The sequence below is a fragment of the Schistocerca serialis genome, chromosome 2 (genome assembly GCF_023864345.2).
Source record: "Schistocerca serialis cubense isolate TAMUIC-IGC-003099 chromosome 2, iqSchSeri2.2, whole genome shotgun sequence".
In the NCBI taxonomy this organism is placed as follows: domain Eukaryota; kingdom Metazoa; phylum Arthropoda; class Insecta; order Orthoptera; family Acrididae; genus Schistocerca; species Schistocerca serialis.
In genome coordinates, this window is record NC_064639.1 from 715,791,028 (window position 1) to 715,817,831 (window position 26,804).

General features: G+C 44.0%; 1 protein-coding gene across 1 annotated transcript in view; it reads left to right on the forward strand.

Moving 5' to 3' along the window:
- The window catches only part of LOC126457901 (ATP-binding cassette sub-family C member 4-like), a 303,077-nt gene that overhangs the window by 63,276 nt on the left and 212,997 nt on the right, over nt 1-26,804 (forward strand). The window contains exon 2 of the mRNA XM_050094576.1: nt 26,404-26,472. The gene's annotated coding sequence lies outside the window, so the exon portion shown is untranslated. The remainder of the gene's footprint in view (nt 1-26,403; nt 26,473-26,804) is intronic.

Genomic DNA, 26,804 nt, shown 5'->3' on the forward strand with positions numbered 1-26,804 from the left:
ATTTTCATTCCACTCATAATTACATCTTTCACTCCACTCAGCCATTTTTATGCCTTTCTGTTCTCTTAGCAATTCTGAACATGCAACTCCCTATTGCTCCACAAGCAACCCTTAGTTTTTCAATCGTTTTCGTGCTGAAAGGTCAAAATGGGACAATCCCCGACAGTTAAGTAAAGCAGTTATTTGCTAACTTGGTAGATACCGTAGAGCCCTTTGGCTGGCTTGAGCCTGCATTGAATGTTGAATTGAATTACATTTTTCATCTTCCATTTCCTGCCGTTTTCTGTTTGCAGCCAGTTCTAAATTCAATTATTCTACGGGACAGGACAGTGGCTGAGTATAAGTTTATTTTCTACATAAATACAAATAACACAAAACACTTCGAAGTACCGATATTTTCTGTAAATACTACCTCGCTCTACTATCACTCATACTAAGTACACTACTGGCCATTAAAATTTCTACACCATGAAGATGACGTTCTACAGACGCGAAATTTAAACGACTGGAAGAAGATGCTGTGATATGCAAATTGTGGTGTCACCGCCAGACACCACACTTGCTAGGTGGTAGCCTTTAAATCGGCCGCGGTCCATTAGTATACGTCGGACCCGCGTGTCGCCACTGTCAGTGATTGCAGACCGAGCGCCACCACACGGCAGGTCTAGAGAGACGTCCTAGCACTCGCCCCAGTCGTACAGCAGACTTTGCCAGAGATGGATCAATGACAAATACGCTCTCATTTGCCGAGACGATAGTTAGCATAGCCTTCAGCTACGTCATTTGCTACGACCTAGCAAGGCGCCATTACCAGTTTATATTGAGATTGTTATTAAAGTATCAACAACAGCGATGTACACCAATTATGGATTAAAGTTAAGTATTCCAGCAGCAACGTACCTTATCGGCTATATTAATTACATTGTCCTGTTCCAGACCTCACGCCAGTTTGGGTGAGCTTAAACGCGTGCATTTCGGCCTCCTCTAGCAACACGGTGTTGGCTCTTCTGCCAACACATCACAAATGATTAGCTTTTCAGAGCATTCACACAAGGTTGGCGCCGGTGGCGACACCTACAACGTGCTGCCGTGGGGAAAGTTGTCAACCGATTTCTCATACACAAACAGCAGTTCGCCGGCGTTGCCTGCTGAAACGTTGTTGTGATGCCTCGCGTAAGGAGGAGAAACGAGTACCATTAGGTTTCCGACTTTGATAAAGGTCGGATTGTAGCCTATCGCGATTCCGGTTTATCGTATCGCAACACTGCTGCTCGCGTTGGTCGAGATCCAATGACTGTTAGCAGAATATGGAATCGGTGGGTTCAGGAGGGTAGTATGGAACGCCGTGCTGGATCCCAACGGCCTCGTATCACTAGCAGTCGAGATGACAGGCATCTTATCCGCATGGCTGTAACGGATCGTGCAGCCACGTCTCGATCGCTGAGTCAACAGATGGGGACTTTTGCAAGACAACAACCATCTGCACGAACAGTTCGACAACGTTTGCAGCAGCATGGACTGTCAGCTCAGAGACCATGGCTGCGGTTACCCTTGACGCTGCATCACAGACAGGAGCGCCTGCGATGGTGTACTCAACGACGAACCTGGGTGCACAAATGGCAAAACGTCATTTCTTTGGATCAATCCAGGTTCTGTTGACAGTATCATGATGGTCGCATCCGTGTTTGGCAACATCGCGGTGAGCGCACAATGGAAGCGTGTATTCGTCATAGCCATATTGGAGTATCACGCGGCGTGATGGTATGGGGTGCCATTGGTTACACGTTTCGGTCACCTCTTGTTCGCACTGACCGCACTTTGAACAGTGGACGTTACATTTCAGATGTGTTACGACCCGTGGCTCTACCCTTCGTTCGATTTTTGCGAAACCCTACATTCCAGCAGGATAATGCACGACCGCATGTTGCAGGTCCTGTACGGACCTTTCTCGATACAGAAAATGCTCGACTGCTGCCCTGGCCAGCACATTCTCCAGATCTCTCACCAATTGAAAAGGTCTGGTCAATGGTGGGCGAGCAACTGGCTCGTCACAATACACCACTCACTACTCTTGATGAACTGTGGTATCGTGATGAAGATGCATGGGCAGCTGTACCTGTACATGCCATTCAAGCTCTGTTTGACTCAATGCCCAGGCGTATCAAGACCGTTATTACGGCCAGAGGTGGTTTTTCTGGGTACTGATTTCTCAGGATCTATGCAAAATGTGAAAATGTAATCACATGTCAGTTCTAGTATAATATATTTGTCCAATGAATACCCGTTTATCATGTGCATTTCTTCTTGGTGTAGCAATTTAAATAGCCAGTAGTGTAATACATTTTTTCCACAGTTCAAAAGGTTCTTGATGCTAGTTCTTGCTATTCTTTCACGAATGATGGCGGAAACTTTTCGCGTAATTATTCTTAAACTTCCATGAAAGTAATTCAGGACATTCCTTTCATATCGAATGCTCCCTGTGTAATAACTGAACTTCGAAACTGAGACTACTTAACATCCTCTACTTATGCTGTCGCGTCATGTGAGACACTGGTGCCACAAACTGGCGGATTCACTACCCGTTGTTGATAGAAGTTTATGTCTTTTCGCCGCTTTCCGTATTAGTTTCATGCGCTTACACGAGGCCAACTATCCGTGGGACATATTTTATAATTGTTGCAAGCGAATTGGCTAGAAAACGCATTAGCAAACAATATTAAGTGAGTATGCAGATGTATTTGTTAGTGTCTGTCTTTATGGTTATTATTATTGTTACATACGATTATTATAAATACGCTCATCACATTGAAATTAAACATATTCTGTCTCGCTTTGTGTGGAAGTTCAGAGCTGGTCAGGTTGTTGGAGGTGGTGATTCTCAGGCTGGAAGAGGATAAGCGTGCACGATCTGTATTAGGACCTCGCCTAGGAAAAAACTTCAGTATTCAAAATCATAGAGTATATAGACTGCTTTACCTTTGACTGCCGCATCTAAAAACAGACACTGACATTATATATGGCGGTTCTGTTGAGGGGACTAAGTATTAAGAAGTCCCATAAATTATCACATCCATCCTTGGTTTAGTTTGCAGACATTTTTGTCACGTTTTAGGGTTCCGTTTCTAGTATGGATGAAGATTTAATATGTCTCGTTGTCTGGAGATATATGCGCTATTTCAGCACTGGATCTGCCAAAATTTGAATATTGCGAAATTTAAAACGACACTGTCAGTAAATGGTGTATTTCCAAGGGTACAAAATCATTACAAACAGGAGAACAGCCACAGTTCTTTAGTGAGGATCGAGAGCTGCAGGAGTGGTTCTAACACTAGACATAGAAACAAAGAAGATTATGGTTTAAAGGCCTGGGGACGGCGTTTTAATTAGAGGCGCAGCGCAAGCTCAGATTGGGGAAGAACTTGGCCGTATCTTTCCAAGCGAACCATTCGAGCATTTCTCTTGGGCGTTTTAGGTAAACGACAGAAAACGTAGGCCGCTCGGGATTAGCCGAGCGGTCTCAGGTTCTGCAGTCATGGACTGTGCGGCTGGTCCCGGCGGAGGTTCGAGTCCTACCTCGAGCATGGCTGTGTGTGTGTGTGTCCTTAGGATAATTTAGGTTAGGTAGTGTGTTAGCTTAGGGACTGATGACCTTAGCAGTTAAGTCCCATAAGATTTCACACACATTTGAACATTTCTTTTAATAGAAAACATAAGTTGGGACTGGCCTGATGAAGGATCTGAACCACCGACACCAAGAATACGAGACCACGACACCTTCTCGACTGTTAATTTAAATACTCGTCCGAACCATCTGTTTTAGATTCTTCATGTTTTCCAAATAATTTTAGGGAACTGTCAGAACGGCTTATCGAACTAACCTAAGGACAGCACACAACACCCAGCCATCACGAGGCAGAGAAAATCCCTGACGATTTAGGTTTTCTTGTGGCTGTGATAATCACTCCCAAAAAAGTGATGAAAACATAAGAGTTTGTCACATAAACTGAAAATAAAAAATTAAACTTTTCACTCGATGGAAGATTTGAACCAAGGACCTTTCGTTCCGCAACTACTCACGTTACCACGAGACCACGGCGCTCCTGCGGTCCCAGTGTCCTTGATGTTGCCTATCTTCCCATGAACTACTCAGTTTGTATACTTTGCTTATTTTTTCACAGTTCCACACAACTTCTTCCTGTTTTATCAATTGATCTGTGTTCAGTTTTTCAAGGCCTATCCACTGTGCCAACTTATAACTAAATCTGAGGGGGGTGCGATGGGGAGGTTCCCTTGTAAGAATCTCCTAATTTGAGGAAACGACATAGTTCTTTCATGAAGGTTTGTTGAAAGTCTTCACAGTGACAAAGAAAAATTAAAACATTAATTACACAGCGAGTGATAACTGTGTGAATCCAGAATCGAGCCATACTCAGCTCTTTGGTTATGAGAGCTGCTGTGTGTGAGTGTTTGTGTGTGTGTGTGTGTGTGTATGTGTGTGTGTGTGCGTGCGGAGCTTTTCGCCGTGTTACAGCCGCCCCCCGCCCCGCATGTTGTGGCTCAGGCCACGCACAGTGCGAATGGTGTCGGTCAGTGCCGACCGGCTGGCAGACTGGCAGGGTCGCGACAAGGCCGCCTGTTTGGCGAGACACAGGGTCCGCCAACGAGGGCAGCGCTGGCACGTCTCAGGAGCGCGCCGAGCTAGAGTGCGCAGTTGCATCAGGACAACTGTATTCCCATACAGCAACCTGTCCTGCCTGTTTGTGTGTGTGTGTGTGTGTGTGTGTGTGTGTACGTGCGTGTGTGTCAATTTCTAAGGGATCAGACTGCTGAGGTCATCAAAAATGGTTCAAACGGCTCTGAGCACTATGGGACTTAACATCTCAGGTCATCAGTCCCCTAGAACTTAGAACTACTTAAACTTAACTAACCTAAGGACATCACACACATCCATGCCCGAGGCAGGATTCGAACCTGCGACCGTAGCGGTCGCGCGGTTCCAGACTGAAGCGCTTAGAACCGCTCGGCCACCAGCGGCCGGCGCTGAGGTCATCGGTCCCTAGACTTACACACTACTTAAACTAACTTATGCTAAGAACAACACACACACACACCCATGCCCGAGGGAGCACTCGAACCTCCGGCGGGAGAGGCCGCGCAATCCGTGACAGGGCGCCTCAAACCGTGTGACTGACTCGCCAAACGCATAAGTACTCACATGTATAGTAGGATGATTACATGTGTGGTCTCTTCGATCAGACTTTGGTGTCACTCTAAGCCGTTTTGCTGATGAGGTTTGCAGGACGAAAACTGGGGATATATGATTTGTAACTCTTAAATGAGACCAATAATGGCTTTTAATTTGCCATTTTTTCATTCGAGAACAGATCAATGATGTACAGACAAACATACGTAGCTATCGATTCATCCAGACTAAGCCCAGGCCGTTTTTCATAAGTACTTTTCTCCAACGAATTTATACTTCACACAAAATTGTTAAAACAATTGTCAAGATTATAGCCAAGTCTGAGAGAACACCGGTCATGTAAGGGCAAAAGCTGAAAGAATGAATTAAAATTTGTGCCATAGTCGGGACATGAATCCAGGTCTCCTGCTTACTACCCAGGTGTGCTGACTACTACACCAACGCACCATTGACTACTCCACCTGCACACACTACTTTAGTGCAGTGCCCTCTCTAACACAAACTTCCGTACATACCTTCAGCTCATTTTACACTTCTTTAATTGCCAGATTTCCACGTTATGTACAACGCTGGGGTGCTACTCCAATGTCGAAGATCCTCAGTGATACTGGCGATTTAAATAGGAAGAGTGGTCTAAAAGTGTGAACTGAAGTTTGTGTTAGGGAGGGCGTTGCACTAGGGTAGTCCATCCAGCGTCCGCTGGGTTTTGGTGGTCAGCCCATCTGTCCATCTTGGGTTCAAATCCTGGCTGTGACACAAATTTTGTTTCACTGCTTCAGTTTCTATCCTTACCGAAGTCAAAGTTGAGACCCATATGTCTCTAGGAAAATGTAATCCCATCAGGTCCGTCATGTAATTACAGCCGCCACGTACTGAGACAGTCATTAAGACACAGATTGCCATTAAAGTAGCGTTCAAAATTCCGTCCTGTATCCCTCATTAGGTTTCCCGTGGTTTCCTCCAGTAAATTCAGTTGCATTTGGTGCGGTTTTTTACACAATGCTACGGATAATCTCTATGCAATGGCCGGGCGAGGTAGTGTGGTGATTAGCACACTGGACTCGTATTTGGAAGGATGACGGTTCAAATACTCCTGTGACCATCCAGATTTACGTCTTCGGTGATTACCCAAAATCGCTTACGTCAAATGCCGGGGTGGTTCCCTCGACAGGGTATTGCCGATTTGCTTCCCCATCCTTCCCCAACCCGAGCTTGTGCTGTCTAGTGACCTCGTTGTTGATGAGACATTAAATACTAACACACGGCTTTTGAGGCAAGTGTTGCAGTTTACCAAGAGAGCACATACTGGGCAGGTAGAGGCCTAAAATATTTTATTTATTTGGTTTTAGATGGTATCCACCAATTCACGAAAACGTAGACCTCAAATTAGGTTATACAGACAAGCGGCTGGCTAGAAATGCTATTTTCTGTACAGGGCAGACACTGCGAGGTCCGGTTCATGCCAGTAAATTCCATTTGTTTTCGTGGGAACCAGAAGCCGCTGTTTTTTCTGTCATTTTTACCTATTGACGTTGAATTACAGTCCTTTGGGTCCTTAGGAAAATTCTCGTTAGAAGTTGCTTAGAGCGAGCTGGAGGCGGGTATGAATCAGTAACAATGGACAGTTTCCATTCCAGTGGCCGAATCTTTCTGAAAGTAGCTAAACTGCTACATCATTAACTTCGTTATTGATTTTGGAGCTGTGAGAAGATCAGCCTCGTCTCAGGGATCGATGGGAGGCTGGCGTAATAGACCGGTGTTAATACTGTAGCAGTACAAAGATGTAGCGCAGGTGCACCAATAAACGTTTGCTATTGTGTCTGCGGACAAGTAAGTCGCGGAATTAGTCTCAGCCGCCGCACTTGGTTGAGAGAGCGGAAGCTGACAGCGACAGCGTGTGGGACTCGGCCTGACGCCACCGAAGCTCCGAGGACGAGGCGAAAGGGACACCCACACTTACGATTGTGGAAACATGGGCAGTACTTTCAAAAGGTACTGATATGGCCGTTTGGTTGGGTGTTCGGTAGATGGTATTCCAAGTATAGCTTGTAAATAGGTAGAGCAATATACAGCACGCTCCTGATTATACAGGTCAATGCAGACACAAGACTGCGCCTATAAGCGAAAAAACTGAAAACTGAAATTTACTCTATGTAGAAAACATGCTAAATTTCACATTCGAAAGCTCAGAGCATTTCATATGTGTTACTCGCAGGAAACTGACAAATTATTTATAAAATTACTCTTACAACGCGATGTTCTTACGCACTGTTCTTCGAATAACTTGCTCTCAGTTCTCTATCGGGAAATATCCGTCCAATTTCTTGTATTTCTTTTTGCATTCATTTCTCACCATGACGACAGTTCTTACTTTGACTGCCGTAGTCAAAAGAATATTTTCCTGGATATTGTAATAACAGATCAACGCATGTAAGTGCCTTGCTGGGCGTGAAAACAGCTTCTTCGATTTTGTTCACTGTTCCGGCAGTAAAACGTCATTGACTTTGTATAATAGTGTATTCGAAAAGAAAATATTTGTTCTAATTATTATAGAATACTTCAGACTGGGTTTCTTATTTTTCCAAAAAGCGCGGAACCATGCACGGAAAATCTGCGAGCTACAAATAAGCTGGTTACCAGGATCTTGCTTTATTTTAGTAAGTTGGGTAGGATGCACAAGGAAAACTATTCGGACACCCCTATGTAATACAGATTGACCACTACATGTCACAAGCGGAGACCCCGCCAGTATAAAAGGACGTGATGAGTAGGTTTTACCAGTACAGAAGAAGTGACAGAAGAGTGGGTCTGTCAGGAGAGTTCAATGCCTTCGAACGTTGACTAACAATTGGATGTCAACTGAGTAACAAATCCATCACGGAAATCTCAACCCCTCTCAATCTCTCGAAGTCTACTGTTGGTGACAAGACAGCGATATGGAAACACCAAGACCAACCAGATCTCATCTACCGACGGGCAGGGACCGACGAGCATTGCGGTGGGTGGCTGGAAAAATTGCATGAAATCAGCGGAAGGCGCGGCTTCCCCCGTCGGAGGTTCGAGTCCTCCCTCGGGTGTATATATATATATATATATAAATGTGTGTGTGTGTGTGTGTGTGTGTGTGTGTGTGTGTGTGTGTGTGTGTGTGTTGTCCTTAGCGTAAGTTAGTTTATGTTAGATTAAGTAGTGTGTAAGCTTAGGGACCAATGACCTCAGCAGTTTGGTCCCATAAGACCTTACCATAAAATTTCCAATTTTTCCGCGGAAGGAATGATTCGTGAGCTTCACAGTACTGCTAACAGTCCAGTTAGCACATGACTGTGCCTAGGGAATTAAAAAGGAATGAGCAGAACGCTCGAGTAGCGCCCCATGAACCACACATTCCTACAGTCAAAGCTAAGCTACGCTTGAGGTGATGTAAAGAGCGACACCAATGGACGTGGAATAACGGAAAGTAGTGTTTTGGAGTGATGAATTACGCTTTGCCCTGTGGCAATCCGATAGAAGGGTTTGCGTTTGGCAGACGCCTGGAGAACGTTACCGGCCGTCATATGCAGTGACAACATTAAAGCACAGAGAAAGTGGTGTTACAATATGGGTTTTTAGAGGTTACGCTGTGGTCTCCTTATTGTGGTTCAACAAACCCTAAATATGGAAGGATATGAACACGTTTTACGGGATTATGTATCGCGTACAGTAGAGGAACAGTTCGGAGACGATGATTGTGAGTATGAGCATTACAGTGCATACTGTCACAATGCATCATCTGTGAGCCATTCCTGGAGTGGACTGACCTGCCCACAGTCCGACCTGAACCTTAGGGAACACCTTTGGGATGAGCTGGAATGTCGGCTTAGCTCCAGGTCCCACCATCCAAAATCACTACCTTCCCTGGTTCGGCTCTTGAGGAAGAATTGGCTGCCTTTACTTCGAAGATACTGAGACACCTCAGTGAATGTGTACCCAGCAGGGTTGAAGCCTTCACGAAAGCGAAGGGCGGACGCACCCCTTACTAACGTCCACTAACACGTGGATACTTTTGCTCAGGCAGTGTACAAATCTAAGAGGCTGTATCTGTAAGTGGTACAACTTAGAATTATTCGTTGTGGTTGTTTCAGGCACCAAAGATTTCACGGGGAGGTAAGACTGTCACGATGGGAACAGATAGCCCGAGTTTTTGTAATGGGCTACGAGGGTTCGCTGGAGACAGTGGAAGTTCGTGTGAAGGTCGACGAAGGCTGTGTCGACAGCGAACTGGGATAAGCGGGTGGTAGGGGGACTTGTTTCAGAAGGCAGCGCTGCTGCGCGGCAGTTTGGCTGTGCCGCGCGGTCACGGCTGGCGCTGAGTCACCGCGTGCGGCCGCTGGCCCGCGCCGTCGCCGGCTGGTATCGCGATGCACCGCCGTCGCTGCCGCGGGAATCGCAAAGCGCGCGACTCTCCCCACACGGCGAATAACAAGCGCACGCTGCTCGCCTACAAAGGCCATTCCGATTCCTCGCGCGCAGCCGACCGTTTCCGCTGAGTAATGAAATATCGGTTTGCACTCGTGTAAAAGCTTCCAACCGTTGTTCGTTGCAGGGATGCGTGCTTGCGTTCCCTTATTAATATACGTATTTATGGCTCTAGGTACGTCCAGTCGAATGGACAATAAAACTTCGTCATGACAAGGGTTATAACCGTATGAGTTTAATAGCACATAACAATCAGCTCTTCACATAAGATGGTAGGTATAGAGTCACTGGGCTGAGCTCAGTACCCAGATGTGCTACAGGACTCAAATCCTGCCTCCAACAATTTTTTTCCTTTCAAATTACGATTTCTCTAACCTGGCAGAAAATACACCCAAATGGAAGATGACGTAGTCCAATGCGAGTCAGTTTAACAACATCAAGACTCCGTAACCCACCGTATGGTGTGTGGCAGAAGGCAAACAGTGTGCCACCCCCTTTCTGTTCCATTCGTGTACGAGCCTATGTTAAGTATGAAAAAAGTAGATATCTCTCTAGATATGTTAGAATTTATCTTATTTTACCCTTGTGGTCACCTCACGATATGTGCGATGCGACATGAGCTCTTGTAATTATACTAGCGCACTCCGAGACATTGAGAATTCCTATTAACGAGAACCGCCTATAAATGGAATACAAATTTTCCCTCTCTTCTTCGGCACCAAGATATACTGCGGCGACATGAGTGGCATCTGGCTACAGAAATAAAGCAATGCTAAATGTAAGACGGAGGCCTGTCCATTGCTTGCGGATACTAAAAACCAGGAATAACACTGAGAAAGAGAGATATTCGCTGGAAAAGCGTATAAAATGAATATAGCAACTGTTGACCTTAAAAACATTGGCGACGACCTCCAGGACTATCCTAATAAAGACGCCTTTGGGAAAAAATAGTTTCCTAAATATGTCGCAGTGGCCATAGTGACCCAATAAGATGTAATACACATCTGGTTTAGTAACGTAAGTTCAGAAGCTAGAAGCTCAATACAAAGAAACTATCAAAGGAAATATACTAAAGAAAAAGCCATACATTGACTTCCATTGCCCCAGACAAAAAGAAAACATTCTGGGCATGTGTATGTGTGTACCGGATGGTTGTAACTAAAGTGCAGTTAGTCACAGAGGACCAGTGTGGGTTGTGGTTATCGTATGGCAGCGAAACTTGGTAGATATTCTAATGCGTTAATGCGTAACCAGTTCACGCTTAAAAAAATTAGTTCGAATTTTGGCCATTACAAACCAATCTGGCGCTGCATAGCATCTCGTCGACGTCTGCAGTGCTCATATTGAACAAACTGTGTAAGCGTTGGTTAATGATAACATCACCATTAATCCTCTCTCACTTATTTGACCCTTTGTACCCACGTTCTTTTCCTATCAATTGCATATGGAAACATTTCTACACGTCTTTCTTGCATATTGCGGGTTAAACGCCTTGTTCGCTTATCGGTGCACCAACGCCTTGCTTTACTTGAAACGAGGCACAAGCACCACTTGTCGGGCCACAATACACGCCTACGGTCAGCTCTATCCAGTGTCCGTGTTGTTTGGCCCCCAAAAGTGCAGCTTCATGTGGTGCTGTGAGTAATGGCCTTTTACGAGGTAAGCGACTCTAAATTTCCATGACACGCAATTTCCTTCGGAATTTTACCTCGGAAACTTGTTGAAATGGCCCATAATTGACTGACAGCAATAATTCCTGTTGGCATCTTCAATAATAACCGTTTGGCTCCCCTTATAAATAATTTATTTAACGACCGGTTTCGTAGCCCAGTAACCACATCAAGGTGTTAAATCTGTTAAATCAGAAAAAGCGTCCCCTACAGGTGTGGTCGAATTATAGTTACAACAAATAGTGAGAAATAGATCAGATTACTTACATGGTGAATCATGACATTAAAGTTGCAACATCGACGGGACAGAACATACCTTGTCTATGAATAAATGATGCAATTACTGGATCATCAGGTACGCGAAAAGTATGAGTCCATGGTTCCTCAAGCGCGTCTAATTCATTATTATAAGAACCGGTACGAAATGTCCTCCCAACCTTGCAATAAAATAGCAACAATGGACTAGAACCACCAGTCAAAAATTAAAAACACCTTCCATGAATCCAAATGGACGACAGTAGGCCGAACATGACGGGTTAAACATTAGATATAGGAGTAAAATTCATCCAGACTGTACAAAAATTAATGGAAATTGGGTAAGTAACGACAGGAATTTTTTAATGTTTGACACAATGTTCTAGCCCATGATTGGTCTTTTATCGCGTTAGGTTGGTAGGATATTTCTTGACGGTTCTTACAGTTTTTCAGAAAACCTTGAGGAATGATTGGGGAGCCATAGACTCATACTTTCCGCCTACCTGACGATCCGATAATTGCGTCATTCATTCATCGACAAGGAATGTTCAGTCCCGTCCAAGTTTTAACTTTAATGTCGTGATTCGCCTTGTAAGTAATTTGCTCTATTTCTCACTATTGGTTATAACTATAATAACACCAGAATTGTAGTTAACGCTTTTTCTAATTTAACGGATATAGCCTGATGATGTCGTTTCTGAGCTACGAAACCGGTCGTTAAATAAATTATTCACAAGATCAGCCAAGTGGTTATTATTCAAGATATTTTCTTATGGCTGCGGTTGTTCCTCATACAAGAGAGCGCGTGATTCCTGTTGGATTTGAAACCGATTGTCATTGACAAGGCGCGTCACTAGTCGCTGGTCCCTTTCGGTTAGGGTTTTTATGACCACCGTTCTTACGCCGTGTTACGTGTCAGCGAGTGTTGCACCATTCTCTGTGGACACTGCAGACGGTGCGCGTCGATACATCTACAAATTAGGCAACTTCAGTCGTGGTGTGGTCACGTGCACGTTCAAATACGACAGCTCCTATCTGCCATCCTGTCATATATGCATGTTGATTCATTCTACTGATCTGATTCCACATAAGCGACTGAAACGTAAAGAACACTCCCCTACGACGAATGGCGTCTTGCGGAGGATTACATGACCACCACGTAGGGCAAGTCGTCAAAATTTGGGATATCATTTACTTTTTAAGACAAAACCCTTGTTCTGTTAAAAGCAAGTGAAAGAATGTTGCAGTAAAAAGTACTTTGAAACGTCTTGTTTTAAGCCATTATGGTGAAATGTAACACACTCTCAATCTATTTTCTTATTTTGGATTTTACAAAAGTATTGGCAAGTTGACACGACTTAGAGATGAGGTCCAAATTTGGACTACTCCTAACAATATTGAAATACCACTGAAAAAAATTCAGTAAAATCAAAGGAATATACGTTATTTACAGAAAAGAAATAAGAAACATTTTATAAAGTAGCTGAAAAATAGTATGGTATATTTTTGTTTTAAAGTAAGTGTGGTTTATCAAAAAATGTCGTCACGCAATGTAAAACATTCTATTCTCTTGACGTAAGTCACAAATATAAATGTTTTTATCAGCTGATGCACATTAGTTGTGTGGTCACATACTACGCATGATGCACGTAACACACAGCTATCCATGCACGTCATGAGAAAAGTTTACTTCGCAAAAACTGCATTTGCGTCATCAGTGTCTAGACCGTTTTCCCAGGTAAGATTAAATCACTCATATTGTGATCAATGAGTAGCGTGGCCGGTTGACCTTTCTCTGACTCATCTGAACCCTCTTCTTGTTTTCTTCCTCCATTTCAAACTGATTTTTCTTATTGTTATTATTTTCTGAACCTTCACTTTCCTGGATGAGACATCACATCTTTTTCAAATTTCAATTTATTTTTTACAGTGTTTCGTATGGGAGGGTTCATAGAAATGTAATACCAAATGGTTCAAATGGCTCTCAGCACTATGGGACTTAACATCTGAGGTCATCAGTCTCCTAGACTTAGAACTACTTAAACCTAACTAACCTAAGGACATCACACACATCCATGCCCGAGGCAGGAATCGAACCTGCGACCGTAGCGGTCGCGCGGTTCCGGACCGAAGCGCCTAGAACCGCTCGGTCACAGGGGCCCACTATAATACCGTTTGTAACATTGATTTGCAAGCAGTGCCAGTTATCCTCTCCCTTTTCTCTTTTTTTTCTGTAGGATCAGGAGCAATGAGCAATGTCGCAAGAACCAACAGCCGATGAGTTAGACCTCTCTGGCTGAGGATAATGAATTTAGGGGCTGACTCGTCAGATATTCCTGGCGTAGGGCTATCCGAAGTGGATGGGATTTCTTGAGAAGATTCTCCCCACTAATTTTATCTCTTGACTGCTCGAATCGCGTTGTGATATTGTTTCGGTCACTTAACAATGAAGAATTTGGCTTTGTTCCTGGCATTCTAGAATGAAAACAACACAGGATAGTCATACCGACAAAATGGTCCAAAATCTGCGTATAGCCCAAATTTAGAACAAACATAACCTAAATTTAGATCTTTATTACTAACTAATTTTTGAGATAATTACAAAACAACAAAAAATAATAGCTGCTAAAAACTGAAGGCATTCGTTAAGCTAATATTACCCTTAACATGTTATACAAGAGAGAAGACTATTCGAAAATATTGAAACTACATGAAAAATTAATTAATGCACACCTGGTAAAGTTTGAAGATGATCGAAACTGAGTTAATGTTACTGCAATCGCATATGACAATGAACAGTGATGGCGGTCTTACAGAACAACTGACGTGGCCTGAAACGCTATTTTACATTGTTTACGCTATGCTACAGCACCTCCCAGCGCCAAATATCTAGCAAGCCAAAATTTGGGCCACTGTCTCTCCCAGTTCAACACTATATAGAGCGCTCCTAAGCGACCTGTGTGCTTCTTACAATCGGAGTCTATAACACTGGGTTTGGCGACGTCATTGTAAGTAAATAAGCGCACAGACAGTACATTAGTGCAGCCAGACTGCTTGGTGAGACGGAGCACACACGCGTAGCACTGAACAAAGAGTCAGGCAAGTATTTGAGGTGCGTGCGAGCACCGCTTCCCGTGTACGCCCGCGACGTGCGGTGAGCGGGAATGTCGACTCGCCGCCCACCGAGCACACGAAGCGTGAGGGAACTCGCCGAGCCGTCCCTCCAGCAAGGCCGTCTGTATTCCGCTGAACCCACCCACGCACGTTGCGGGGCGCCGGCAGTGCTGCGTGGCGTGGTGCGCCTTCGGCCAACGCCTTTGCGAATCAGCGTCAACTGACCGCAGGTTTCAAACGGACGTTGCACGCTAAATGTGACTCAACCTGTGGGAACCGGAAATGACACTCGCTCTTATTTCATCTTACTCAAAACATTCACGATAAGCAGAACGTTGTAAACAACGCTACTGATTAATACCATCCTGACTTCTTAACTTTCGGGATGAACCCTGCTACCGTACACGAGATCGCTGACGTTGATTAGTGCCGCAGTACTGGGCTCAGAGATAACGTGTTCGTACACAGGTGGTGCTTTCATCACCGATATTTGGCCAGAAAGAGCAGCAGTGGTTGTTGCTTAAGTTTGCTAACTACCAGACTTGTACCATCCCATATACTTTAACAACGGAGATTGGTTTCAACTGGTACAGCAGCACACAAAATGGTTCAAATGGCTCGGAGCACTATGGGACTTAACTTCTGAGGTCATCAGTCCCCTAGAATTTAGAACTACTTAAACCTAACTAACCTACGGTCATCACACACATCCATGCCCGAGGCAGGATTCGAACCTTCGACCGTAGCGGTCGCGCGGTTCCAAACTGTAGCGCCTAGAACAGCTTGGCCACTTCGGCCGGCAGCAGCACACATTAATGGATCGCCGTCAGGAGCGATTACATATGAATACTCATATTAATCTGCTTTTGGTCTACGCTGAAGCAAATGTCACAATGTGTGTTTTTTTCTTAATAATTCTAAAATGTTTAAACTATCTGTGAAAGCGATTCCCCAAGAAACGCTCACTAGATTCACTCATCAGGTTTGGTTTTCTGGCGTTAAACACACAGGATGCAAAGTAGTAGTTCACGATTCGTCATGGGTTCGTTTAGTGTTCAATAAAATTCGGCTACACACACAGATTTAGAGGCAGCCGTTTCTTCCGCGAACCATACACGATTGTAATAGTACGGGAATGTAATGTTAGTTGTACACCAGGTATCCTCCCTCACGCACCGCTAGGTCCTTTACTACTATAATTCCTGAAGTATGCCGAATACATATTTACTGTCCTCCTAAAAAACACACACTTCCAACTGGTTAGTCATGCGTGTTAGCAACCACTGAAAAATTTCTCAAAATCTTTTTTATAACATATCGCAATAGGTAAACACTCACCGATAATAATGTCATACAAAATAAACCATGGGCCTGAGATGAATTATTTGCGATGAGATTCATTCAGAATGATGACATCACCCAGAGAATGCCAAAAACATTCCCCAGACCATACCGCTCTGACGGTGGTTGCAGACGTTTCACGCCGTACACGCCAACGGCCATCTGTCCGATGAAGCATAAAACGTGATTCACCTGAAAAGGCCACCTGTCTCTCCACTCACTGGACGTCCAGTTGTGGTATTGTTGCCCAAATTCGAGCCTTCGTCGGTGATGAACAGTAGTCAGCATGCGTCCTTGAACCAGGCATCTGCTTCGGAGGCCGATACACAGCAACGTTTGCTGAACGGCCGATCAGGAGACACTGTTAATAGCCACTTGGTTCATTTGGGCGGTCAGTGCCCAACTGTTGCACGTCTGTTCTGCCTTACACATCTCTGCACGCGTCATTCACCCCCGTCCACGATAGTTACCATGGCGCCGATTCTGGGTAGCGCCAATTTGCCAAGCACGGTATGCTTGAACCACGGCGGAACGCGAACAGTTTACAATCTTAGCCACTTCGGAAATGCTTCCACCCATGGCCCGAAAGCCAATGATCATGCCCTTTCGTAATATAAATCACTCCGTTTTCGCATTACGACAACGTCTGCCGCGTTTCCCCGATTTCTTTACATAGCCACCACTGTGTATGCTGCCCAGCCGTCTGTGCGTTGACGTCGATCATAGGCGGTGATCGCATTAAGGTGATTAGAACGTGTATGGTTCCCTTCTGAGGCACAACGTCAGCGACCTAGTGTGTCTCAGCACATGGAAGTGAAAGGAAGAAAGTAAGTAAAGGCCGTTGGACGGTACGCTGCACGTTTACTCACTCGAATGTCTTCGGAAAAGTAGGTGGTTTATGGTCAGAGGCGGCGAGTGTCACGAACAGCTGGAAGCAACGTTTGGCGGCGCCGCGTCAGCTGAGTCGGTCATAACGCCGCTCGCTGACCGCAGAGACATGTTACGGTGTGGCAATTACTGGCGCAGGGGGACCGCTACTCCGGCGGAAAACAACGGTTCAAAACAATACTCAACATTCATTTCTTCTCGATACTGTGAGATTTCCAAAAGTGAAATGACATAAAAGGTTTCAGTTGTGCGAACTGCATTACGAAGGTTAAATTATACAAGTGTGATTTAAAATGCCTCTTTTGTGAACTTGATATTCAATAACAATTTGTCATTACTCACTCCCCTGGCTAAATGGCTGACATAAAAGGATAATTAAATAAAAAAGTAACAGTGATTAGTAAATGCTTGCTTGTTCCGTGGGTTCTTTTCCATATAAGTCTTCGGATCGTCAAGTATCTCTAGACCGTTTTGTAGCCAATCTTCACCGTCAACAATTTCACTTTAAATGAAACTATGTGGTTCCAGAGATCTTTTCAAGTCTCAAACACCTACACTATATATGTGCAGACTGAGGCGACGAATGAAAATTTGTACCAAGGCTGGCATTGGTCTCCTGCTCACAAGGTAGATGCGCTACCTGCCGCGCCACATTGGCACAGTAGTGTGCTAGGGCAGCCTGTGCAGCTGTCCAAAGCCACTATCCTGGCGTGGTGTAGTCTTAAGCGCATCTGCCGAGAGGGCAGGGGAATCAGGTTTGAATCTCGGCCTTGGTACAAATTTTCATTCGTCGCTTCAGTCTGCGTACATACAATTTCACGTTATTCTGCAAACGAAATAACACGTCCTTCTCGCTTTATTCATCAATCAACGTAATGAACGTTTCCTTTCATATCGCCAACATTGTTATTCCAGAGTATCTACATGGTACATGTGTTTCCAGATGTAACGCAAGTAACCTTTTGCTTAGAGGCGACTGAACTTTTTACATTTTGTTAAATGTTCGGCTTGGCATACCTCTGTATTTAGAATCAGTTGTCACTCTTTGTAGCAAATCGATATTTGGCACAGTTTCTCACGATTATTAACGCCATCCACAGGACAATTTGTAGATTTTGTCTATTATAATCCAGGACTGTGTGTGTAATTCTGCTACGTCAAAATTTACGCCACTTTGTCGCCTCACTGTTTCCGTTACGGGCCTTCGAACCAGCTACTTCCGAGTGAAACGCCACCTCCGCGAAGCTATCGCCTGGGTTCTGGTAGGTAGCTGCCGGGTTCGCAAAATCAGCCGTATTGAATTCCCACGTACAGACCCAGACACAGAGTAGGCAGTAATCTTTCTTTAAAGTTACACAAGTGAGCACAACATCCTCGGTTACGGCCGCTCGCGTGTGTCGGTGTCGTAATAAGAGTCTGTCCTCGTGCTCTACGCAGCGTGACTCACCGAGATGTGTCAGCAGACGACCGACGTGCTCTCCGGAAATCATCGCGAACAAACGACCCTTCACTTAAGCCCACAGCCCATGCGAATCACAGCCAGTGCGTCACCGTAGGATGTGTTAGTAGAACTTCTGCTAACGATCCACAACGAACACGTCCGCTTTCGCTCTCTCATCTTCAGCCTTTATCACTATTCTGATGACTCGCTCCTTTGGTAACTCGTCGAACTGTCAATGTTTCCAATGAGAAATTTCTTGGAGATTGACAATTAGAGATTTTACACTCATTCCAGAAGGTATCTATACCAATAGTCCTTTTATTTTTTCACTATTGTTCTTTTTGGGCGTAATAATCCAACGCTTGCCGTCCTCTCCGGGACTGCCATGTTTTAAAGAGTCGGCTATTTTACGTTTTGCATTAAAAATAGGGGTCTCCAAGTCTCACATGGTAACTGACAACATCTTTCTCTCCATGTCCTGCTAAGTAACGTTGAATTTTCGAATCGTTTCCGCATTAAAAGTACACGTACCAGTGCCATAATCAATGGTGGAACCGAGGAGGTGGCGCAGTGGTTCGCACTGGATTCGCATTCGAGAGGACGACGGTCCAAACCCGCGTCCGGCCATCCTGATTTAGGTTTTCCGTGATTTTCCTAAATCGCTTCGGGCAAATGCCGGGATGGTTCCTTTGAAAGGGCACGGCCGACTTCCTTCCTCATCCTTCCCTAAACCGCTAGGACCGATGATCTCGCTGTTTGGTCCCTCCCAAATCAACCAGCCAGTAATGGGGTAACAGTGATTGTAGCTTTGGTATTTAAAAACAAAGGAAGTTTAGTTTTAAAAACTCTATTTAGTTTTCCACAAGCAGCAAAGGTCGCAGGAACTCTTCTGTTTATTTCTTTGCTGACCATCCAGCCGTTCTCTTCAACCGTCCCAGATTCTAAAATTCTTTAACAGGTTGATGACTTCGTTTTTAATCTGTACCACTTTCTTTTCGATGTACTGATTTACGATAAAAACACTTAAATTTTATGGTGACAATTACGATCACATAATCCATAATCTTGACAACGTCAAGTCTCACAACACTTCAGTATTTTAGTCATTTTATAAAGAATCTTCAAGCCACTTTAGAAGTTTTTTCCGCTTTTGTCTGCTATAGAGGCAATAACATCAGAAAAACTAAGGTATCTTCCATCAACAGGTATTTCTTCTTCATACTCCTGTTGATGGAACTGGAAACATGATATAGTGCTGCTGAGAATAGTTTTAATGTTATAGAATCTCCTCTGTTTCAACTCCGCATTTTCCACTGTCATGAAGTCTAAATGGAAGCTCTAGCAATGATGTACACAGTTTTCATTGTACAAAGACAACTCAATCCAATGGTTTGTTCTTCCAGTTCGTTGAAACTAGTTTAAAAGCTTTTTCAGAAGTTATAAACTGCTGGTAAAATGGCACTTCATTCTCACTGCTTAGTTGTATTCTCTCCTTCACGGCTTCCACGTGATCCATTGCGCCGTACTCGGTCCTAAAGCCACTTAGCTCCTTCGTTTGATTAAAAACGATTGTTTCTGCTATGCCACTGGTGATTTATTGAGCATCTTGTACATTACGGAGAGACAGCTGACAGATCTATAGGGTTTTATGTCAAGTGTGTCTTATTTTTTTGTGTCGGAGAACAGTTGCACCATTGTTCCAGTTTTGGATAACTGTCTTCCTAGGCAGACTTTCTGTAACTACTGTTTTAAGCTGATTATTCATTCAAATGGTTCAAATGGCTCTGAGCACTATGGGACTTAACATCTGAGGTCATCAGTCCCCTACAACTTAGAACTACTTAAACCTAACTAACCTAAGGACATCACACACATCCATGCTCGAGGCACGATTCGAACCTGCGACCGTAGATTATTCATTATTTTCATTATTGATACACTATCGCATCGATGGACTTTCCTTTATTCATACCTTGAATAGTTTTTTATATCTCATCCGCCTTTACTGTCTTCATCGATAAAACATACGTTTTCGGGACTCCTACGAATTCTGTGGTTTCTCATACAGGAACCTAGTTGTAACATTAATAGAAGACAGCCTGTGGCGAACGTTAGGCCTTGCCCATAGAAGAGGAGGAAAAGAATGGAAACTCTTTCAAAATGGCTCTGAGCACTATGGGACTCAACTGCTGAGGTTGTTAGTCCCCTAGAACTTAGAACTAGTTAAACCTAACTAACCTAAGGCATCACAAACATCCATGCCCGAGGCAGGATTCGAACCTGCGACCGTAGCGGTCTTGCGGTTCCAGACTGCAGCGCCTTTAACCGCACGGCCACTTCGGCCGGCAGGAAACTCTTTCACTTAACCCAAGTCTATATCCGTGAAAGCTTGATTTAGTAAGGGACATGTTGCTACATGATAACGAGAGCAGAACTGAATGTTCGGATGCTAAATTGACGTCTTATCGGTCGGAAACTGGGCGCAAGTTTCTATCTAATGGCTGGTATCGATGACTTTCGGATAGGGTCCCGAACGCTAGAATTCACGCAAAATGTCTGCGTCCGCGACGTCGCCTGGTAGGAGTGGAATCACAAACTAGTGAGCCTACCGAGAGAGCGTTTCTGTCAGTGGGTCAAGGATCTGCGCAAAGCGGGCGGCCATGCGAATCGGCAAAGACGAGTCGACCAGACAGGCAGTCAGTTGCTCGGAGACATGCAGGCGCGCACACGTCCTACCCGGGCTGGCAACTACGTCTTCCTTAAGGTAACCAGATTCACAGGCTGCGTGGTGCTGGCATCGGTCTCAGCGCATGTCGGTCGGTGAAAACGTCGGAAGTACCGTCTGTAGATGGAATGTGTAAGCCATGTCAGGATATGGCCGTGTTATTCAGAATTTCTCAAGTAACCTGGACTTATAACTCACGAACTTGTCAAGGTATCTTATTAAGGTTCCCGGTAAGTAATAGTGCATTAAGTATTATTTCAGTATTTACAACCGTTTATGAGGCATCGACGTTACGTGAGCCATCTTCCATACAATCGGGAAATCGGTCCACTTGCGTGTGAACTGAAAAACTGCCTGCCACAGTCACCAACTCTGTAGCATCCGGGTTCTTGTGCTTGATGTATCGTGGAACGTCTGACCTGTTCATGTAGATCAGCGCGAGAACAAGCTAAGAGCGTCTTTTTTTTTAACTTTTTTTTTTAGGCTCTGATCTCTGGGTGATGAAATGTGATAACGTTGCGTAGTGTTAACAGGTGACTTAAGACTCACTTCCTCTTTAGCTTTACGTTGTTGTTATCGAGACACTGTGACGCGCATTTTCCTTCTTTGCACCTCAGGCCAACGCGTAATTTGTCCGTCCAAAAGCCGTGATGGGCCCATCGGTACCGACCAACCGCCGCTTCATCCTCTGCCAATGACGTTATTCGATGCGGTATGGAAGAGCATGGGGTCAGCACATCGCTCTCCCGGCCGCTGTCATTTGTCTTGACGTGGAACCGCTACTTATGAATAAAACAGCTACTCAGTTGGGCTCACGACACTGAGTCCACCTTGTTACAGTGCTCCCACGTAGGAAAAATCCCTGGCAGTACCGTGAATCGACTCTGGGTTTCCACATAACACGCAGCCGTGACGACCAATCAGTCAATGTTGGGATCTGCATCTACATACATACTCCGCAAGCCACCATACGGTGCGTGGCGAAGGGAACCACATACCACTACTAGTCATTTCCTTACCTGTTCCACTCGCAGATACAGCGAGGGAAATATAATAGTGTCTATGCCTCCATATGAGCCCTAATTTCTCGTATCTTATCTTCGTGGTCCTTATGAGAAATGTATGCTGGCGGCAGTAGAATCGTTTTGCAGTAGGCTTCAAATGCCGGTTCTCAAAATTTTCTCAGCAGTATCCCTCGAAAAGAACGCCGACGTCCTTACAAGTAATCCCATTTGAGTTCCAGACGCATCTCCGTAACACTTGCGTGTTGTTTTAAAACCTAAAGGTAACAAATCTAGCAGTCTGCCTCTACGTTGCTTGTGTGTCTTCCTTTAATCCGACATGGTACGGATCCCAAACAATCGAGCAGTACTCAAGAACAAGTCGCACTAGTGTGCCGTCTGCTTTACAGATTAACCACACTTTCCCAAAATTCTCCCATTAAACCGAAGTCGATGATTCGCCTTACCTACCACATCCTTCACATGCTCGTTCCATTTCATATCGCTTTACAACATGTCGCCCAGATATTTAAACGATGTGACTGTGTCAAGCACGACACTACTAACGATCCATCCGAACATTACGCTTTTGTTTTTAAAACTTATCTGCATTAAATTACATTTTTCTACGTTTAAAGCAAGTTCCCATTCATCAAACAAGCTAGAAATTTTGTCTAAGTCATCTTGCTTCTTTCTGCAGTCACTCACCTTGGACTCCTTCCCGTTCACCACTGCGTCATCAGCAAACAACCACAGATTGCTGTCTACCCTGTCCGCCATATCATTTATGTATATAGAAAATAACAGCGGTCTGGGGCACTCCTGATAAAACCCTTGTCTCTGATGAACACTCACCATCAACAACATATTGAGTTCTATTAGTTAAGAAGTCTTCGAGCATCTCACATGTCTGGGAACCTATTCCACTTGCTTGTATCTTCATCACAACTCTGCAGTTGGGCACCGCGTCAAATTTTTTTCGTAAATGTAGGAATATGGAAACTGCCTATTGTCCTTCATTCGTAATTTGCAGGACATCACATGAGAGAAGAGCGTGCTGAGTTTCGCACGAGCTATGCTTTCTAAAAACCATGCTGATCCATGGACATAAGACGAAAATCTAAATCTTCTTCCTCGCTGCAGCTTACTCCAGAGTCTCCCAGTGACCAGTGGCAAATTCTTTGCTATTGACTGACACTGAATTATAATTAAAATTGGTTTCTTAATATTACAAGTATTTAAATGAATAAATTACTCGTGTCATAAGCGCTATTTAGAGAAACCCCTCGAGAACTATACTTCGTTGATATCGATCATTCTGGTTATGGGACTGTGTTTTAACCTGTATATGCTTTGTGTAGTGATGTCTTGCCTCTGGCAGCAGTTCAAGTTTATTTCTGAAACCATGAAGACTTACCGAGCGGTGTGGCGCGCTGGTTAGTATGGTGGACTCGTATTCGGCAGGACGACGGTTCAAATTCCCGACCTTCCATTCAGGCTTTCCGTGATTTCGCTAAATCGCTGAAAGCTAATGCCCGTTCGGTTTCTTTGAAAAGGGCACAACCGAGTTCCTTTATCATCCTCCATTAATCCGAGTTCGTGATCCATCTGTAATGACCTCAATGCCGACGGGATGTTAAATTCTAACCTGCCTTCACCCTCTGCCTTCTGCCTCTCTATTAGCAACAACTCACACATGACAGTCCACGCTACACGTCCCTATCACTACTAGCTACACTAAGCGATTGAACTTAAAAAAGAAACGTATTTCGCGGAGGGAATATAGGGAAATTCATGAAGTACCGGATCCTTGCTAATTAATCGGATGAAATTACTCAGTGGGATCTCCCGCCCATATTCTCATACGACCTTAATTTTATTTCTTTTTGGAGTGAGGGAACAATGATTAACACCTTAACTAACAAATAAGAAATTCTGGTGAAAGGTAACGTCTGCTATGTTGAAATCTACCACACATTCGCGTAATAACATGCATGATAGTAATGATCTCGTTGAATTTTGTAGACAGCATACCAAACTGCCACGAATGTTTCCTTCTCAGTTGATAGTCTGAGTTTTAATGAAACTGGAATGGAAATAACTGTGACCCTTTTTTTCGGTGTAACATACATTGTCTATTACTCCACAGTATTTTGTGAGGCCAGTGTTCTTCAGTTTGATCAGTAACCAAAAACTTTCAGTACACTTTTGTCCCTTTTTCTAGGTTCCGTTCGGGCTGTCAGCTTCGACTGAAAAAATGATAAAGAACAGCCACATTCGAGGGATACAGTGACAAAGAATAGCAACACATCCTTCTGTTTTTAATCACTCTGCGTATCATGGTCTACATTTAAACTTTGTATCGTAAAATGGTTCTTTGTGTAATTTATCTACTTTAGCTTTTGTCTATAGAACCCTAAAGTGATAAGAAAGGTTTTTTAAAATGAGAATTCTAGTGGACACACGCAAAACAATTTTGCAACACTGTCTTTTTCGTATTTATAGAATTCACTCTGGAAAGTTTGTACATGCACTTTTTTAACACGTTTGTCAACGATTCAACACTTTATCGTATGATTTATTTCCATGCATCAGTTTACATTTCCAGGTATACTGACAGAACAAATATTAATAAAGAATAATGGTATTCAGCAATGATTATACAGTGAGGTCAAAACGATCTGAAAAGCTTGAAGTGCGTTACAGGATAGGCTGTATTGAGAAATAGTTTTTAGGAAAAAAAGTCGATACGTTGCGCAGTTTTCGAGTTAATTGGTATTGAATTTTGCCAGTCCACCCGTTGCAGGTACAAATTCAAGCAGCTCGCCTGATACAATACTGGCATCAGTTGTTCTCATAGCGTAGGTGATAGCGCACGAGATTGCTCAGCCTTTTGCTCAGGTTCGATCTTTATTACCACCCCATGCCCAAGTTTTGCACCGCTCTCTCCTTCGGTTTTAGGAAATCAAACGTAGAACTCTTTTGGCGACACTGTCTCTAGCGGGCTGTTTGAATTTGCGCACGCAGCTCCTGGTTGGCTAACTTCAATGCAAACTGACGCGTAAACGGCGCAGCGCATCGAATTTTTTTCTTAACAACTATTCCGTGGCACAATCTGCCCTGTAACGCGTTTAAAAGCTTTTCCGATATTTTCTGACCATTCTGTATTTTCCAACCCAACGCGAGAAGTAGCTCATCTGACAGACTCCATATAGTCATTCCTACGAACAATTACTCCCCCCATGAGCTTCAAATAGCCGCTGGATTCGATTTGAAATAGTATTCCCATGTTAGGACAACTACGTTTCTGTTATCATCAACTATTATATGCAGCTTATGTTAGAAATGAGACTTTCTCTTTTCCTACATCCTCAGGACAATTGTTTAGATTAATGCTCCTTCATACACTATCACAGGCAGATATTTATCTGTGAAGGAGTAGGGTATACCGCCGTATGAAAATTATTTTCAGCTTGTAAATAGATCCCTTGCCGTGCAGATATCTATGTAATGCGTAACCAGTTGCGAGTTTGTGGAATATTGAGTCTGTCTATCAACATAAGGATATTATTTGAAAAGCTGAGTGATTAATAAATTACAGAACAGTGTTGTGGTTTGGTCTCACCTTATCTACGTAACTGTTATACTTTCTTATTTTATCTGTCTCGTGATTTGGAAAAAACAACGTGAGAAAACTATTTTTCCGGTTACTCTGGAACTAGACTTATAATTATACTAGACTTATAACAAGACTTGTAATTATACCTCTACACAGTAGAACGCCCCGAGAGTCAAATACGTCATCAGATGCAGTTTCTTCTAGTATCTCTCTAACTACGGGCAACGTCCTTGCCGCAGTGGACGCACCGGTTCCCGTGAGATCAGCGAAGTTAAGCGCTGTCGGGCGAGGTGGGCACTTGGATGCGTGACCGTCCAGGCTGCCATGCGCTGTTGCCATTTTTCGGTGTGCACTCAGCCTCATGATGCCAGTTGAGGAGCTACTTGACCGAATAGTAGCGGCTTCGGTCAAGAATACCATCATAACGACCGGGAGAGCGGTGTGCTGACCCCACACCCCTCCTATCCGCATCCTCCACTGAGGATGACACGGTGATCGGATGGTCCCTGTAGGCCACTCGTGGCCTGAAGACGGAGTGCATCTCTCTAACTACAGTGATTCTTAAATGGATCTGGTAGCGGGGAAATATTTTGTAGTAAATAGTTGATGCTCTAACATAAGTTTACCAAATAAAAAGAAATTATACAGATATCGTGAGTATTCCGATTAACTTGTCTTCCTTTGTTTTCAGCTGAATTCTGAGGCCAAGAGAAGCGAGCAGCAGTAGCATCCAGCAGAACAAATCCAGTCTTTGCACCAGGTAAGCTTTCAGTCTGTCTTGAATTACAGATACCGCTTATCCATCTTTTAAATGTTTTCAGTGGGTGGTATTTAGGGAAATCGTCTGGGGGTGGGGGCAGATTCTGTCGCAGTTGCATACGGACGAAACTTGTACATGGACACGACGAATGAAATTAAATTTCGTCATCTAGTGCTTTTTCCATATCAATGAGCATGCACTAAGTTCTTAAATGAGGATATCGGATCTGGTAGATATTGCTTCATATCTACAGCTCCATCGAAACGGCGCCTATGATACAGGAATTCATATTCCATAAAATTCTTATTGAAACATCCGTTTACTGCAGTTCA